This window comes from Homalodisca vitripennis, chromosome X (genome assembly GCF_021130785.1).
Source record: "Homalodisca vitripennis isolate AUS2020 chromosome X, UT_GWSS_2.1, whole genome shotgun sequence".
In the NCBI taxonomy this organism is placed as follows: domain Eukaryota; kingdom Metazoa; phylum Arthropoda; class Insecta; order Hemiptera; family Cicadellidae; genus Homalodisca; species Homalodisca vitripennis.
The window spans coordinates 149,756,046-149,768,280 of NC_060215.1; the positions used below are offsets into that span (position 1 = coordinate 149,756,046).

A 12,235-nucleotide genomic window follows, 5' to 3' on the forward strand; every position below is an offset into this window, starting at 1 on the left:
CCGTAACTAATAAATCAAAGACAAGTGAAACATGTTGTTAGTTTGTTTTCGTACAGTCAAAAATAATTTAGATTTTATGAGGTTTTTATTTTGAAAGGTACATGGCAAGGTAGGTCATCATTAATTTCATTTCTGTTTGCTGTTATTATTTTCTTGTTAAATTCTCGATTCACTAAAATAAAGTATTGTTATTATTGATTGTAACATAGACCATAAGCCTTCGATGGGTTCACTCTTTACCTACTCTATGTTTTGCTGCCTAAGCCAAGAGTGCCAGCCGGTTACCAAGGGAAGTAACCGAGCGGTGTTGCAGGGGTTGGAGGCTACGCTGCCCAGGTTTGGCCCGAAGCCACCCGTGTTCCGCCGGAGCGACCCCCTGCTGCGTTACCAGTTCCACGAGCCTCTGAGGCGATCCATCGAGAACCACGTGCGCTACCGCAGACCCTACCAGGAACAGATTCAGTACAAGCAGCAGCTCGGTCAGTGACTGTTAGAAGTTTGTTTTTGACGATGGAAGGATTGTGAAGGAAACAGGATTTTCCGGACATTAGCCATCGTTCAGTGTTACAAAAAATCAGTAACACAGTGTGAACGATGGCAAATGTCCGGAAAAAATCCTGTTTTTTTCAGTAAATGTTAGTTCAAATAAAATCAAATTTTTATTGTTCGAAAACACTTACATGTGTAGAACTTAATCATTACATAGTTGTTATATAAATTGAATGAATGAAATGCAATTATCTAAAACATTAATTGTTAAAATAACGTCCATTATACAAAAAATGAGTAATAAGTTACACAGATTTAGGAGTTTCGTTCTTTAATAAAATTAGCCTAGTTGAAGAGGTAGTAAAGTAAAGTGAAAATGTCTTATTTTACTATGCGAGGTTAAGACTAAGAGCCCTCTCTAACACTTAACCTGGGGACCAACCGCTTAAAGGTGACTTCCGAGCCAACAGCAATGGCCGGGCAGGTGGGCTGCTTGCAAGGACAGGATCGCTCAGCGGTTACCCATCCAAGCAGCAGCCACGCTCGGCGTTCCTTGATACGGTTATCGCGCGATAATAGTTGTACCCGCTACACTACGCCATTGGCAGGTTGTCAAACTACGTGGAAGAGCATTGAATATTTAGGGACCAAAATATGGCATGGACCTTTTGAAGGTATTGGTTTGGTGGTGCGGATAATGAGTGTATCTCTGTATCTGTTTTCATATTTTGGGACAGATTGCTTTAGATTGTTTTTTAATGTAAAGACAAAAGGTTTTCTTTAGTGAACATTTTCTACAATTTTACTGCCATGATTACCCAGTCACACATCACTCCAACAGTTTTGCTTTTAATTTAAAAACTCTCCCATCTGAGTTAAATGAGGTTCTTCTCCAAAAGATCAGCCCATGTGTTAAAATAGTAACAAAATATCCATAATAAACTAGCCCAAGGGGGTTTCCACTTAAAAATATGGACAGATATTATATCAATGAACTAAAAATACAGGCAGTTAGTTTTTTATACACATTAATATATGATTCGACTAATCTGAGTTAAAATCCATGTAAAGTCCTGAAAAACATAAAAATTTGGATTCCAGGACAGGAATATTATGAACCAAGATAACCTCTCCGCTCCTATTACTTTTGGGCCTAAAATGTATTATCTAGCTTTTTCAGTGTTTAAAAATAATAGCAAAGCATTCAGCGCCACGTATATCACAATGATTCACAGCAACACCTTTAATTTTTATCATTAGGGGCCGAGTCCATTTTAAAATCAATAAGACACTGATTGTACTGATTTTTCAATATTGGTGATATTTCAATTTGTCAGGCGTGCGAAATTTGATACACTGGCTCAGTTTGTATGAAGTAAATTTTGTATAAAAAATTACGAAGTAAATTTTGACGGTGGGGCCATGCGTACCATTTTCCACAATATCTTGACAAAACTATAGTCAATAGTCAAGTATTTATTGCGGAGACAAATAGTACATTTGTATAGTAAACGTCAAGTATCTAATAATTTTGACACACATGCTACATCGAACTCTCATTCATACATACATTTTGAAACTCACTCTGCTCCGTTCATCGCCAATTTTTTACCCACCTCAATTCGAGAGCAAGTCTTCTGATTGTGCGGTCTCCCAGTTATATGCCATAAACTCGTTCACGCTATAAAAAGCGTTGGACACTAAACAGCGTTTCAAACGAGTTTTAAATTTTTTATGCGTAGGTGAATTTTTAATTTCATCTGGCAAGCTGTTGATAAGATGAACTCCTGCCTGTGAGGGCAAACGTTCATGAACTACCGTCCTGTGTCTCCTGGTTCGGTAGTTTCCTCTGCCTCTTGTCTCGTACGAGTGAACATCCCGTCCGTTGGTCAAGGTGCATTTAAGCATACAATATGACGTTGTTTCTAAAATGTAGAGACCTGGCAGAGTCAACAGTTGCAATCTTTTGAAAACTGGCCTGCACGACTCTCTTAATTTTAATTTAGCAATGATACGTATCGCTCTTACAAATTGGTTACTTGCACATGCACCCCACAGCACTAGTCCATAGGTGAGATGTGGATAGATCAAGCCATAATAAGCCGTCATCATAACCTGAATAGGGCAGTATTTAGCTAGAGACCTCAGCACATAAATGCCTGAGGCTAATTTGGAGCAAAGTAATCGATATGAAAATTCCTTGATCAAGGTAAATTCCAAGGAATTTCGAGGAACAGACCTCTTCTAATATGGCCTCATCCAACAAGATGGCCGGGCCATATTCGCAGTCTGTCGAGCGCAAAGAAAAATTTATAACATTGGATTTTGAAGAATTTGTTTTTAGATTGAGGCTATGAAAATGTTGCACACAACTGTTTACTGCAACAAAGGTGTTTTGTTCTAAAACTGATTTTGTTGTTTCATTAAAACATAGCGTCGTATCATCCGTATACTGCACGATTCTTCCGTGTGGTAGTGATGATTCTATGTCATTGACATAGAGCAGGAACAGAATAGGGCTGAGAATTGATCCTTGAGGGACTCCATAAATAATTTTCATTGAATTAAAAACATGGTTTGAAATTTGGACAACTTGAGATATGTGGCTTAAAAATGAACTAAGCCACAAGAGCGGCACGCCTCAAATGCCATGGGACCCCAATTTGTCAAGCAGCGTAAGATGGTCCACACAATCGAATGCTTTAGATAGATCGAGAAACAAACTTAACGTGTGATTTCGACCCTCTAGCCCCTCTACAATCGTCTCAACAAGACTCACAATTGCGTCTATCGTTGATTTGCCCTTTCTGAATCCAAATTGTTCATTTGAGAGCTGATTGTATTTGTTCAGAAACTGAAGCATTCGTAATAAAAAAAGCTTTGCGAATATTTTGCTTATTACAGGCAAAATCGAGACAGGCCGATAACTATTTTGAATTTATTCGTAATAATGGAAGAGCAAAAAATACTCCCACTGGGTCGTCGTCTATGTTGGGGGTTCCATGTCATAGAATATTTAATAAATACTTCATTATTACTGCATGAAGAGCTTAGAATTCCTTTCCAGGCGGCATTAAAGAACTGGAAAGCCGGGCACGATTCGATTCAGCTTTGAAAACCGCTTCTTGGTTCGGATGACCGCGGCTGCCGTGGCCGATGGCGTGGACATGGGCGTAAGCGGGCGGAATAAAATAATGAGTGAATGGGTATTTATATTTTTTTTCTTATGTAATGTATGGTATTTTGCAAAGTAATACTATTTTTTGTTTTTATTTTAATTGTAAAGGATTTGAAAACATCTGCCAGATTGTACATATTTTGACTGGAATTTATTTAGTACTTGCTTTTATGAGGTTAAATGTAAGAAAGGGCCATGTGGCCCTAATTTCGCTTCAGTACTCAAGTACAAATAAAGAAATTGTGCATTCATTTATTCATCACCCCACCTAGGAGATTTCTATTATGGATGGTGTATACCTGCTAGAAGAATGCTTACTGGGTACGGCTAAAACCATGGCCAATTGCACTTCGGAATCCCAATAGATATCCAGTAGCGGTACATCACTAACGGTAATGTCGAGGTACGGTATTGATGTAAACCGATAGCTTTATCGCGGGGGATGATTGTTAATGGATATGTGAGTACGTGGGTCTCCCTCAGTACCAAAGTATTTTGTAACCTAAAAGCGAGGAAGTCCATTCCCCTGTCCTCTTTGACTGTAAGAGGCCGAGGCCAAAGTAGACCTTCCCTTCTTACATGGTAACATGACTGAGTAGCGCTCACTAGTCCACAAGCGGTCATGGCAGGTGCAACATGAGGGCTGGAAAAGAGGCAGTCCCTAGCCAAACCTGACCTATCCTGATATAGGACCGAGTGCAATGAAATGTAGCCTAAAACAGTATAAAAACGTGCGACGAATGTGTTTTTCACACATTTTATCTGTCATCTCAGAAATGTTTAAATGACCTAGAGAGAGAGGGAGAGGGAGAGAGGGAGAGAGAGGGAGAGGGAGAGGGAGGAGAGAGGGAGAGAGAGAGAGAGAGAGAGAGAGGAGAGAGAGGAGAGAGAGAGAGAGAGAGAGAGAGAGAGAGAGAGAGAGAGAGAGAGAGAGAGAGAGAGAGAGAGAGAGAGAGAGAGAGAGAGAGAGGAGAGAGAGAGAGAGAGAGAGAGAGAGAGAGAGAGAGAGAGAGAGAGAGAGAGAGAGAGAGAGAGAAGAGAGAGAGAGAGAGAGGAGAGGAGAGAGAGAGAGAGAGAGAGGAGAGAGAGAGAGAGAGAGAGAGAGAGAGAGAGGAGAGAGAGAGAGAGAGAGAGAGAGAGAGAGAGAGAGAGAGAGAGAGAGAGAGAGAGGAGAGAGAGAGAGAGAGAGAGAGAGAGAGAGAGAGAGAGAGAGAGAGAGAGAGAGAGAGAGAGGAGAGAGAGAGAGAGAGAGAGAGAGAGAGAGAGAGAGAGAGAGAGAGAGAGCGCGTAGTGCTATGGTAGAACCCTTTTTGTCAATATCAATAAAGATGGGGGAGGAAGAAGGTAATGTGACGGGGTGTGCGTGTTGCAGACCGACTAGTGGCGGAGAAGCGGCGACAGTTGGCTGAGCAGCGGCAAGAGAGTAAAGACCTCTGGAACATGTCGGTGAGTAAATAACGAAGATCGACATATATAACTTATAAATTATATAAAGTTCTTCCCGTGTGTACTAAATCAAACATTATGAATCTATTTCATATATGCGAGCGGGAAATCTATGTAATGCTGGCGAGCCGGGAAATACACCTAGCTGACCCAGGAACGCACGGGTGTATTGCTTGTGGTATTTCGTGTATTGTAGGCGTTGGCTGCACCGCACTCGTCAACAACTTAAAATTCGTAAAACTAATCATCAAATTTTTTATACAAATAAAAAGCTGTTTTTGAGTCACCGACTACACCTGAATATTATTTACTATGTGACCTACAGGTATACATATACATATATGTACAAATTCACTTAAATATAGTATTTTGGACATTAACAAATTATAACAGAATTTATCTAACGAATTGCAGACAAAAATGCATGTTTTTGGACAAAAACAATTTTCTTGTTGGCATGTTCAGTGATGGTGAAATATACTGAGTTTCAAAAAGTATTTTGTGTAATGTTCTTAATTTCATGTAGTACACACAGTAGGAGCAACCATTAGCTTTATGGTATTACTATTTTTAGATGAATGTTGTTATAATACAGTTAAAGGGAATTGATACATAGTAAAATGTTGCCATGTGCATCATCACTCGTGTGTGGAATAATTTTTTTTGATAATTCAAAATTGACATTCATAAACGAAATAGCATACACAGTTACACAAACTGTTACATAGAAGAGTATTTAAGTAGTTGTTGAACTATCTGTAGAGGATGAAGAATGACCCCCACACGTCTTACATTCACTGTAATAACACCGTACTTTTAGCGTTATAACTATTTTTAAATGAACTGACTGTAAATGGATCTTTGGTACAGTCTTTATTTATTACAAACTATTAATGAAGTTATCTACGGTAAAGCTATATGTTTTTAAAATTCAACACCGATTAGTATTTCTGTACAAAAATGCCTTACTTTCGAATTGGGGTAAATGGAAATGATCAACATGTTTATATTTTGGGTTAGCGGTTTGTTACCAGAGTTTGTCATAGGTACTGAAAACTAAGATTTAAGCTATAATAAAAGTGATAAGTAGATACAATTTGTCCTAATGCTTCACTTATTTCATTTCAGCGTGGTTCAATATGATAAAACAATCCTAAAACAAAGTTAATTTTACCTTGTATATAGTTAAAATGAAGTGAATTTTGTAAGTATCTTTTTTTATTTAAATAATTCTAGAAGGCCCAGAAGTTTTCACTAGAAGAATCACTTAAATATTAGTGATTACTCGATTATATTGATTAAAATAATTGAACTTATTAGGGATTTTTAGTATGATTTCTAAATTCCGCAGCTGCTTGTGTGTGTATTTAGTTTTAAATGTATTGTTTGATACATTTTATTCAACTGTGTGTATGTGGCTACATCTATTTATTTCTAATTTAACGCTTCCAATTGCAGGAGGCTTGACTGGGAATATACTAAAGAGCAAATTCTATACTCAAAAAGACGTAGAAACTACATAATTGCAGTTAAATATGTTTCGAAATTAATGCGGATTCAAAATAGCGGTTGGATTATTTTGGAAGCAACGAATTAAAATTGATATCGAAATAAAGTTACCAAATCGGTAAATGTTAGGATCGCATTAGTTATTTACACCAGAGTTACGATAACAATATCACATACATCTATAGTTACAATATACCAAGCCGAGGACATGCCTGTTTTTGTAACTTCGGGTGTAACATGCAGAATCGTAAATATGTCAGGAATATGGGTGAAATATTCATAGTCGTATATTTTCTTCGATCAGAAACTGTGAGGTATTCGTTTGTACTCATATTCCTTTACATCAGATATACCATTCTTTATAAAATTGTTTTTATTACCTTTTAAATATTTTTAAAGGTGAAAAATGCGATGATATTCTTATCAGATATATTTTGCACACGTTTAAAGTACATATTTTTGTTTTGATACATTTTATTATTTTTTAGTTAAAAATGAGGTTGCTCTATTCCATTTTTAAGAGTTGATGTAGAAAACGTCTAAATTATATACACAACTTTTATTTTTATTATTTATAAATAATTATATCACATTTTTAATATAAAAATCTAGGACTTAAATCAGACTTCATTAGTAATGACAAACATTTCTGGAACGCTAAAGATGGTTCAAAGGGTTTTCGGTTAGGTTATCTTTTACAATTCAAAGCCACAGCTCTTATAGACAACTACCTGAAGAGATAAAAATAGAAAACTTTTGTGAACACTACATAAGGAATTATAGGCATGTATAACAAGAAATCTGGGTAATTTTGTAACAAGGTCCAAATAGCAACGGTAACGACAAAAATGTGGGTTTTATAGTTTGATTATTAGCTATAGCTTCTGGGTATCTATCATATGTTAATAATTTATTACTTAAGGAAAGTATGTTTTTTTAAACACAATTTTACTTTAATAAATTACTTTTTATGAATAAAAACAATTATTTTCATGTATATACTGCAAAAACTCACGCCTTTATATTTAACAGTTTTTATATGATTTCCCCAAATATAACTTTAAGTGCCTAAATATCCTCGTGGAATACTCAAAGTTTTCTATTTCTCTTGTCTTTCAAGAAAAGGGGGAAAATTTAAAGGGTCTAGAAAAAGAATTTTTTTAATTACCCTTACGAATTGAGACTGAACCACTTTAAAGAAGGTCTGTTTTAAAAATTGAAACCCAATAAATGTTATGTTGCCAAAGATCTGCTGGCGATATAGTTGCATTAGATATTGTATATTGTGTACCAGAATAACCATCTTAAAGCCGTGCAATTGATTTTGTGTTTTAGAAAATGTTTCAAATCTTAAATGTACAGGTCTTTAAGATAACTTCAAATCAAAATGCTTTACTGTCGTAAAAATAAGTACATGTATGGCAAGAGTATGACAATTAATACCATAAGGTCTAGAGCTAGAACATTATACAGTTAACTTTATAATATTTACTTAATATAAACTTAACTTAGAGATTGTCTTCTAAAAAGTCATTTACAATATAATACTCTTTTTTTAACTAGCATTCCTTTTGTTTTGATTTTGAATTTGTCAATATTTACTATTACTTACACGGAATGTCGCAGCTTATTGAACAATTTAATGCATGAAAATAAGCATTGACGCGCAAAACAAGATTTTATGGGCTGGGACCTGTAGGGCAAAAACATTTCTTGTAGTAAAGTGAGAGGTTTTATTGGGGAAAAATTGAGGATGTTAATTATACTGCTAAATATGTACAAGGGAGGAAATTTAAAAATATTATTCCTTTGAAAAGTACCTCTGCATGACTGTCTTCCTTGCAATCCAAAAACAACTCGAAAGGCTCTCTTATTAAGTTTTTAGAGGCGACTGGTTCCTCCACACTATATCCCCTAATAGGGAGGCCATAAGCCAAGTGCGGATAAAAACAACAAAAGTTAGCAGTAAGCAGAATAGATGTGTTATTGAAAAATTTAAGTCTATGAAGAAGAAAAATAGCCGTGCTCAACTTTTTAGATACCTTGTCGATATGACCGTCAAAGGACAAGTTGCAATCAACCGTTAGGTTACTTAGGTTACTACCGTTAGGTTACCATAAGGTTAGGTTACTACCAAAAAATCAATGTAGCTCTCAATAAATCATCGACATAATTACAGAAAACCAGGGAAAGCTTTTTGAGCACTGCACGTGAAATTACAGGCGTTTAAAGCAGGTATGATAAAAATGTAAAATTGTTTTTGTATATACGTGAATTATACCTTCACGTCTTTACATGTATTTTATTTATAGAAATTAATACTATTAAGGGAAACAATTTAAATCATATCATTTTCAGATATTATATTTGATAAAAATTATGATTTCCTTAAATTATAAATGAATACAAATCATATCACGCCTTGAAACTTTAAGTTATCTACATACTGTGAAAAGTTTACATTTTTATCTTCAGCCATTTTTTCGGCCTGATTATAAAATTGTCAACGTTTTTTATTTTATATAACATTAGTAATTTTACGTGGAGTGATAAAATAAATGTTTCTAGTTTTTCTGTATTCAGGGAGTTATCTAAAAGAAATAGGGATTTAACACGAAAACGCACAGTGTATCCACAAAGTCATGTCACACTTTTAGTCGATTATAGCTACTCTATTATTGATCGAAGCTCTATGAAACAGGTATAAATTAGACAGTTGTTTATAAAGTTTTATTTTAATTAGCTGAGTTACCCACTGTTCTCATCTGTGGCTAACATTTTTACGAAAACAGCCGTAATGGTAACTCTGTAAAGAATAGTTAAGTGTATATTGCGCTAGCAAAGTTTTATACTGTGATTTCAGTGCAGCGGGAGTTATCGTCGAGTGTTTCATGAAAACCCCTCTGACAGACGCAGCGTGTATTGATGGGATAAGAAGTTTAAGGAAACAGAGGCAATTTATTGAACAAAACGCAGACAGGTAGGGTATAAACAAGAGATAAAACCGTCGAAAACATTCAAAACAGTTTTGTAAGAAAAAAGTCTGAGCGCCAACGTGGACGTGACTTGAATGTCCCTTAGTCCATAAAGTTTTGAAGAAAATACTCAAAGTTAATAGTTACAACCTTACCTGTTGGATGCTTTGAATCCAGATGAAAAATTAAAAAAAGCTATGAATTTACTGTTCTGTATTAAAATGGACTGGATCGACATGTTATAAACCGAGTTGTTTTTAGTGTTGAGGCTACATTCCACTTGTCTGGAAATGTGCATCGCCATAAGTCCGGATCAAAGTATAGAGACGATCAGTTCGCTTGGATGTCTCCAGGGCGATTCATGGTGCTCGTGTCGAGCTCAGATAAACTGATGTAAAACTCTTTAAAAGTGCTCTTTAATCCTATGTTAATCTCATTCTTGTGATGTATAGAATACATTGATGTAAAAGTGTAACATGACTTTGTGGACACATTGTATTTTCCAAACCCAAGATCATTTGCACTACCTTAAGCTTGTGGTAGAGCACTCCTGAAGAAAAGATTAGAGACCAGCTGTGAATGTAGTATGGCGGTATTCCAGATTGCAATATTTTTTATAGTAACAGGAATCGCCGTTTATATAAAGTGAATCGATGAATTAATCGCCATTCACTGAATCAGTCAATAAGCAAAACATTATGTATATATGTATTTTTAGGTTGTTCAGAAAAGATTCCCGAACTCGTACGTCATCATTTGAATACTAAAAAAGTACAAACTATACACGAAATTCATTGTTGAACGTGTGTGATTGACGATGGAAGTTTTGAAAGAATAACACGATTTCAGACATTTGCCATCGTCATATGTTATAAAAGGTATAACACTTCGTTTCGAGGAATCTATCCTCTTCATCAAGTGGGGGAGTTATTAATACATACAAAAATAACGAGCAGAAAGAAGTAAAGAAGGGAAAGAAATGGGTTCAAAAAGGGTGCCGATGAAAGAGCCGACATCGCCATTCCTGTTAGTATCCCACTGTAGCCTGTACTTATGTGATGTGTGATTGTTATCCTCGTACTTGTGATTTGTGCTCGGGACTTGCATCCTGTGCAGTGACAACGCCTGGACTGGACTTCAGGCGGTTTTGGGTATGTTTTAACCCTTTTCTTTCCCTTCTTTACTTCTTTCTCTTCGTTATTTTAGTATATATTAATAGTCCACCCAAGTGACGAAGAGGATAAATTCCAATCCTCGAAACGTTGTGTCATACCATTTATAACCTATAACGATGGCAAATGACTAAAATCCTGTTATCCTTTACACAGATAAAGCGTTCGGATGCGTATTTATAAAGTCTTCCAAATGAGACATCATCATATTCCACAACTTTACAATCAAAAATAAGGGAGTAAAAGTGCATGAGGATTAACATTATTCTTAGAAAGAAAAGGTCAAGGTTGTTTTATTGCAGCCAGCTTAACTGGAGGTAAGTTAAAAGGGCATTTCAAGGACGCCACTGAAGATTTCGCCCAGGCCGCTCTCATCGCATGGGACCTTTCTATTTATATATTCCATCCAGGTTATGTAACCAAACACCGACAAAAAAATTGCCAGAGTTCGAATTATTTTCTTTTGAACATAAAGATGAATGAACTATTTGGTTGTTCTACATTGGTACGAAAATTTACATGAGAGCAATTCACAAATCAATGCTAACACGACTTACAATGTTTCAAAGTGCCATACTCCACCAATAGGCAGTTCTGCATATGCGATATTTACAAGTATCTATTATCCCTCTAAATTTATACGTTTTTGGTTCTCTGGCTCCAGCAAAATACCGCACCGGAAATGACGATACAAAAACGAGTACCACAATTAGTGTCTCAATATTATCATAGCAAAACTTTGTATGTCGAGATGGTTTTCAATGTTTGATTGGATTGTGTAAGTAAGCTGTAATAGGGTATTGTACAGAACTTACTAATTTTGAACCGATATCTTTTATACAAAACATTTCAAAAAATATAAAATGCGTTAGCTTGTGTGAAACCATTGAGTCTGCACTGTGGCTGAGACTGCAGAACTGTGTGTTGTAGTTGATGACGCAAGCCCCGTGGGGTTGCTGCTTTTCAAGAATTGATTGGATTGTTGTAAATAAACTGTAATAGGGTATTGTACAGAACATACTAATTTTGAACCGATATCTTTTATACAAAACATTTCAAAAAATATAAAATGCGTTAGCTTGTGTGAAACCATTGAGTCTGCACTGTGGCTGAGACTGCAGAACTGTGTGTTGTAGTTGATGACGCAAGCCCCGTGGGGTTGCTGCTTTTCAAGAATTGATTGGATTGTTGTAAATAAGCTGTAATAGGGTATTGTACAGAACATACTAATATTGTGAACCAATATCTTTTATACAAAACATTCCAAAAAAATATAAAATGCGTTAGCTTGTGTGAAACCATTGAGTCTGCACTGTGGCTGAGACTGCAGAAATGTGTGTTGTAGTTGTCGACGCAGGCCCCGTGGGGCAGGCCTGGACCCGGGGGATCCCAATGGCGGGAGCCCCGATCTATCGGGCTTAATTTTCTCCACTCCCTGGTACCAGACCGTAAGCCCGGCCACGGCC

General features: G+C 36.3%; 1 pseudogene; it reads left to right on the forward strand.

The window, feature by feature from the left end:
- The window catches only part of LOC124370007, a 65,902-nt pseudogene that overhangs the window by 21,115 nt on the left and 32,552 nt on the right, over positions 1-12,235 (forward strand).